The sequence below is a fragment of the Artemia sp. Qi Xiang Cuo genome, unplaced genomic scaffold (genome assembly GCF_049724085.1).
Source record: "Artemia sp. Qi Xiang Cuo unplaced genomic scaffold, ASM4972408v1 HiC_scaffold_3003, whole genome shotgun sequence".
Classification (NCBI taxonomy): domain Eukaryota; kingdom Metazoa; phylum Arthropoda; class Branchiopoda; order Anostraca; family Artemiidae; genus Artemia; species Artemia sp. Qi Xiang Cuo.
The window spans coordinates 1-7,591 of NW_028300398.1; the positions used below are offsets into that span (position 1 = coordinate 1).

The 7,591-nt window shown below is 31.7% G+C and overlaps 2 pseudogenes; both read right to left on the minus strand.

Moving 5' to 3' along the window:
• Positions 1-1,184: 1,184 nt before the first annotated feature.
• Positions 1,185-5,295, minus strand: LOC148938727 (uncharacterized; annotated as a pseudogene).
• A 267-nt stretch (positions 5,296-5,562) lies between these two features.
• LOC148938728 (uncharacterized) lies at positions 5,563-6,537 on the minus strand (annotated as a pseudogene).
• Positions 6,538-7,591: the final 1,054 nt, after the last annotated feature.

A 7,591-nucleotide genomic window follows, 5' to 3' on the forward strand; every position in this document is an offset into this window, starting at 1 on the left:
GTACTAAAAGTCCACACTAATTTATGCAATTTTTACAATCACAAAAGAAATAGAAAATGAGAAAAAAAGTTACTTGTTAAATAGCTTACTAAATATGGCACAAAGGGGTTTACAAATCTGTTTTTAACAGGTTGTACTTTTTTTGTGCTTACTAGTTGTGCTGATCTGTACAGATGGTCGAAAAATAGATCAGTGTTTCTTGTTTACTAATAACGTTTTCCCTAATTACATTTCTAAATCATGTCTTCAAGCAAATAATGGGGGCAAATTTAAGAGGACTTTATTAGCTGCTGCAGCAGGGTCCAAGTATCATTTTAGTTATACGTTTTTGGACATCTAGTTCCGCTGACATGTAAGCAGTGTTTTGAGTTTGGGGACCCTATAGGGGACAACAAAACCCAAGGATAGGCCTGATGTAGGGTGTGTACGCCAGTAGGAGTTGGCAATCAGAGAAGCCCATCCTTTGCTTACTTGTTCAACTCTGGCTTGAGTAGTGACATTTGCATGAAATATTGTCAACATGCAGCTTAAACAAAAAATCACCTGTTAATATTACACCTAGAACTGTTGCAAAGAAAACAGTTGGAAACATCATATCTGGGGTTATAATGTCCTGCTTGAGTCGATTGAATTGTAGAACTTTTGATTTCTGTTCATTCACTTGTAGGCCATTTTATTGACCCTGTGTGTTGAAGTGAAACGGTGGGTAATGTTTGAACTCTTAAGTTGCTGATCTTAAGGAGGCTTTCATGTCTTGAATATGTTTTCTTGACTTTTAATTTAGAGGTGGCCTCACGAAGGGTTTGAATCGCTTCTCCTATGAAATGAATCTATGGGTTCTGATTGAGTTTCGTTGCCTCTATCTTGAGATTAAGGAGTACAGATTCAGGACTGCTTGCTATCCTCTGATACTGATCCCCAATGGGAACGTTACCTAGAGTACACGAGAGATCTGACTGACATCTGACAATACAAACAAGAAGATCACAATAAACAATGGTTTTATTGTACTTACATAAAATGACAATTGACAAAGTGAATGTTGACAACTCGGTAAATGAGCATAAAAATTGTCTCAGGATGTTATCCTAAGACTGCCTTAAAACGCCAAATTTACAGTTTATATCTATTGTAAAACCACTGGTTTGCTGACGTCTCCCATGCGTGGGAAGATACAAAAAAAAGTTATCGCACTTAAATGCAAGTCTGCATCCGCAAAAAAGGTTTGATGCGCAAAAATCGTTTATCTGACACTCCCCCTAATTCGTTTCCACTTAGATAAAAATGAAGGCAAAAAACTTTAGATTCTTTTTGGAAAATTCCAAATGTGCAATACTCAGGACGTATGTTATGCTTTGCACGTTAAGCCATTGCCCGTAGCTTTTGCGAAATTGTAGGGTTCTTTAAAATGGCACTTTTTTCAAAAGATACAATTTTTGCTTTTGCGCAAAGGAAACGCTTTTCTTAGCTATGCAATACATTGCATATCTCCCTTCCCCTAGTAGATGATTCCCCCATCATCAGATTAAAATATTATATGTTAGAATTTATTTTTACAATTAAAACATTGTTCATTATTTTTATATAAAAGAAATACATTTCATACACCCTGGGAGATTAATGTTTTATAAATTTCCATTTTCGATTATATCCCCTAGATTATATTCCTACACCTTGGATTACAGTAACGTCACTTAAATATTTTAAATACACTGACAATAATTAAATTATTATCTCTTTTTTTATATGATACCAAGCTTCAATTGTTTCTCTTATGTTAAATTTTACAGTTTAGTCTTTTCTATTTTCATTAGGATTATACAATTTAGTATAACTTTGTTCAATTGATGCTGGGTATTTTAGATTGCAAACATACGTGGTTATTAAAATGAACACATAGTATAACAAACATTCACAATCATTTACTGGTTTTCTGGCCTATATTCACTTAACTTGTCACTTTAATTTTTGTCATATATTATGTTTATAATCTGTTCTGTTCACTTTTTGCCATAATTCTACATGTCTCTTATCTACCCTAGCCATTTGTTGATTTTGGTTAACTATTGTTCTTATTGCAAAAGTAAACATTTAGTCTTTTTTCCCATTGCCCTCATAATTAAACTTGAAATTTGTAATAGTCTATAACTTATGTAAAAAGTCATGATTGGTTCCCTGTTTTTCATTGTTTTCACATCAACGCATATGTTAATACCTTATTTGGATTTAATAAAGATAGAAGTTTATTTAAAGTATATCTTGTCTTTATTTTTGATGAAATTGTTCTTATAAACTTCCTATTGCAGGTTGGTTTTCTTTTTCTTGTCTTGTATAATTTGGCGGCTTCTTATTTGATTGTGTGCTTGGTTATGTCTTCATCTGATTATCTTGGATGCTTGGTTTTGGTCTGCATACGTGTGACTTCTTAGGCTGGTATATGATTCTTTTCCTGTTGATGATTCTTCTTCGTTGAGTTATTCTTCTGTTCTAAGTTTTCTACAAGATAGGGAACAACATAATTATAACAGGTTCTCTTTATGATGACTGGGTGTCTCTTGCTGTGATGATCAGCATGACTGGGAAATATCAACAATGTATCTTCTCGGTTTTTTTCGGTGGTTGACGAATTATGACAAAGGTGTTACATTGATTATGACCAAGTTCGTATATTTGAGACATGCCAGTTCCTATAACAAAAATTCTAGGCAGATTTGTGTTCAACAACATGTATAAAAGGAAATTATTGAATATCTCGACAAGTAAAGGTATTAGACACTAATAATATTATAAAAATACATAGTTACATATATTGTATGCGGCTTGTAAAATATAACGGTTACGTATATAAGCACTGTCTTCACCACTTATTACATTACTGTGGTGGAATAGTTGCAGGGTTACATAAAAAGCATAAGAGTATATTTTGAAGTTACACTAACTATAATTAATAATGGAGGTCTTCATTAACTTAGCTTTTGGTGCCTTCTTTATTGCTGATGTATGTTATTGAAACAGTACATTAACAATATTTATTTACAATAGGTTTTGGATATCAGAAATTACAAGAGAGGACCTCTCATCTCTCTTGTATTATATAATATCCCCTTAATTCGTGAGGCTTAGTTATTGTCAGGAGCTGATGGATTTAATTGATGCATTTCTTGCACATCCATTTCTTCTTGTTTGGACCCTTTGTTGCATATTTTTAAGAGCCTACCATAGTTTAAAGTTAATATGGCTCTTATGGTTAATGAAACCAGAAATATCAGGGATATTGTTATAATAATGTTGTACCATGAGTTGGGTGAAAATAGACCATATTGGTTCTCGACATGTTCTAGTCTTTGATCTTCATTCGTGAAGGGTGGTATCTGAGATTCCAATGCCTCTTTTATTTTCATCAGTGGCACTGTGCCTTTTATGTTATCTATTTTTTTCCAGATAGAGTTTTTATTTCTTCATCATTTATATTTGGGATTGTAAATGAAAGATTTATTCCCTGAAAATTTACTATTTTTGGACTTATCACATTTGTACTTGTTGTAATTAGTGGTGTTTGCACCGTACTTTCCTTGGTTACCTGGCGGCAACCTTGTTTGATTGTTATGGTTCCCACATCCTGTAATAATAGTTCAGTTCGGTAGCTTGGGTCTATTTTCTCAGTATTGTTGTAGCAGGAAATGGTTCCAACTGTCGTTTTAGGGACAGTAAATAGCCATAGGTCATTTCTGAGGTTGATAAATATTTCTCGTTTTGTATTTCCTATAAGTGCTTCGCATGAATTTGGGACGTCCTCCTGTTGGGATTCTTTTAGAAAAACATCCAAAATACATGATCCTATTTTCACATTGTAGATAGGTAATGTTAGTTGGCAGACCAAGTTTTTGAATGTGACACATTCTTTTAAGTCTTGTGCATTTGCCAATGCATATTTCCTTCTGTCTTGGTCAATTAGCAAATACTCTGCCTCTGGCACGATGCTTACGAAGGAATTGGTTTCCTTAATATTAACAGGAAAGGTAGAAATTTTATATAGATCATATATTGATTGTTGATTGATCAGGGGTGTTGTTACTACTGCAAAAAGTTGGTCGTTTATTTCTGTAAAATGTACTTTTAGTTTGGTATAATATATGAATAGGTTATCAATTTCGGGTTACACTGGTAAATGGAGACCGAATGTTAAGTGGGTTTTAATCTCATCTAGAATATTTTTTAAGCTGATTGGGTCAACTAAGTCGTTTGATAATGTTCCGCCTGTTAGCGCAAATAAGGCAAATTCAAATTTACTCACATCTGTAGCCAGATTTAGTAATGACATGGTTATGATGTCTATTGATATTAGTGTTACCCCAGAATCTGATAATACACGGTCAACTTCATTTTTCAAGTAATTCATTGTATTGACTGTCCTTGAAATTTTCTTGGAAATTGCTTCAATTTTGTCTTTTTGGTTGCTAGCTATGCTTGCTTGTATTTTCTGGACATGTAGTGTGGTGTTCATTGCTGTATTCAATTTTTTTACATTTTCTCTTAATATGTTTAAGTCTTCATTGGTTGATAGCCCAAAGAGTTATAAGGCAAGTTCACCAATAACTAGTATTAAGCTTGTGGACCTTCGATATCTGCTTTTTCTGAAAAAGACTTTAAATATTCTTGTTGTTCTTTGCTTGAGTTTTTGTATTTCAGCATTGAATAGTTCAAATAAGGTTTGCAACCTTTGTCTGTACAATATTAAGAAGGTTTGATGATTTGATAATTTTAGAGCGTTTTCTTTGGTTAATTCTGGGAGTACTTCCAAATTATCTTCTGTAGGTTCGTCAGCTGCCAGTCACGCACAAATTTTCTTTCCATCAATAGTCCAACATTCTCTTGGGTAGTAATCATCATTATCCTTGCCATTTTTATTTTCTTTGATATTTTTTTGTCCACTATAATCATTTTCGATGATTGGGATTCTCATTCGTATTCCAGTATTCTTATTCATTGAAGATTTCCACACCCACCTGGTGGTTTGGGTAACTGTCTAATTGTTATGTAATTCTCATTTGGATATATCTGTTTGGGGAGGGAATTGGTTGTTGTTTCAGAGATTGATGTTTCTAATTTTGTAGGTTCTGGGGTAATAGTTATTATTTCTCTTGTAGGTTCTGGGGTGGTGGTTATTACTTTCTTTGTTGTGACATTTAAGATCATTGTGGTTTTGTTATCTCCAGTTATATTTATTGTTGGATTTATTTTTCTACAAAAATATTGACATTTAAATTTGTGCATTGGCTTACTGACATTGTTCATAGAATTTGTTCATACTGATTGTTCATAGAATTTGTAGAAATTTCTATTTCTTCGGTAGCCTTTTATTATTTCTGGTATTTTTCTTCCTTTTAACACTTCATTTGTCTTTACTGTGGTTATTTGAATTGGGGGTGAAGTGGCTTTTGATGTATCCTTAAGAGTTACCTGAAATGGAGTCGAAGTGGCTTTTTATGTATATTTTGGGGTTGCATCTTCTTCAATTTGGGTTGGTTGAGTGTTTAGTACCTCAGATTTAGGTGTACTGGACTACATATTGTCTTGGGGATTTGTTTTGACCTTAGTGTTTTTTTTAGGAATTGATAGGTCATCATATATTTTTACTAAGACTGTTTTGTTCCATAGTCCCTTGAGAATGTTCCATGCATTAGGTCCCTTGAGAAAATTCCATATATTTGGTATTTCATTTATTAATGCATAGTTTCCATCATAAAACTTCCTTTCTTTTGCAGGGGGTTGAATTGGAATCTTTGAGTTTTGATGTGGTTCTTTACCATTTTTGGAGGAGGGGTAATCCTTTATTGATCTTTTTCGTCTGTTTCCTTTTGCGCTTATTCCTATAGCTTTATCTATTTTAGCCATTTTCTTATCAAAGTCCTCTATTAGGATTTTTTATTTCAAGTTCGGGGTTACGGTACTTGGTTTATCCTCTCTTTTTTATGGAAGTATTATTTTCATGCAATCCTTTGTCTGACCTTAGAAATTGAAAGAGTGAATCCTTTAGTTCATTTGTATTTCTTTAGAGTCTCATTACTTGGAGAAATAAGATCTCACAGGGTTATGAATCTAGTTTCATAAATACTTTCCATGCATTATGTCTGGCTAGAAGTGAATTTTCATGCTTGAATATTAATCCATGTTTTATTATGTCCTGAGTTTTTATATGTAGAATAAAACTGCTCATCATTATCGATTTGATCATCATTTTGGTCTCTAAAATCAATGTTAATATTACTTATGTATGTTAATAAGAATTACTTATTTGACCTTCATTTGAAAAATTTGATGGTAAATATTGTTTTGTTTACACCATGCCTATCGATTTTTCTTGATATAGAATTACAGTGTCTTTTGGAGTTTAGGAGTAATCAGAGTACTGGCATTATTAATTATCATTTGTTTAAATTGTTAGCTAGCATACTCAACAATGTTTAGTTAATGTCCAAATTTGATTACACATCTACTAGGACTAATGTTTTTATTCATTGTTTATTCTATACTAAACTGTTTTATAAGTTTAATCTAAAGTAATTATATATACTGATTTTCAAAACATTAAGAAGTGCATCATGCATGAAGGTTAGTTGGTGCACTTAAAGTATGCATCTTTTAGGTTTTTCTTGTGCTAACTGGGTTTAATTTACTCATTTGGTAATATATCCCCTACGGCGGATATTAGTATTAATTGTAAAATAAAATATCTCATACATTAATTGTTCAACATAATTATTTTTTGAATGAATTTGTTCTAGATATGTGGGCTAGTAGGCCTATGTCACCTTAATTTAGGTTTATATTAGGTTTACGTTTGGTTCATAGGTTCATTAGTTAATAGTCTTGTATATATTTGATAATACATACATAGGCCTATAATTTAAAGGATTTATATTGATAACATAAAAGCATTAATTTTTGTCTGCAAATTTGTGATCAAATTTATATATGTTATTTATAGTTGTTTTTGTTCAAAATTGAATAGTCTATAATTTGTAAATTGTATTTGATCTTATATGAGCCTATTTTTGGGTCAGAGGGTAAGACCTATTTATTGAATAAAGAAAGGTTTGGTTGATTTTGTTGTACTGGATATTTTTGTTAGGTTACAATTCATTAATTAGACTGTTACCATATTTCATATATCTTGAACATTAGAGATAAGCCTACTTTATAGGTTAGAGACAATTATCCTGGATTTAAAAATCATAATATTGATTTAACAAATTTTAACAACTCCTTGATAGCTATAGATTGTTATTTGGTGTAATTGAATTGTTGGATTATATTCATACAAACCAAATTAATTATTTTGTTGCAAATGTTTTAATGTCATGCGGCATAGTTTTGAAAAATCTGCCGTTTTTAAAGGATCGTTCATACTGAATTTTATTATTTGTATTTAAATAAATATATTCTTTTTTTAATTTACAGATTATTAAGGTTTTTTATGGTTTAAATTATTTTTTTTCTATTTAGTTTTGTTTAAAATTATATTCTAAACGTATTTTGCAAGATTAAATTTCCTTTATTTTGATTGGCTTTGACTTTAGAAATGGAATTT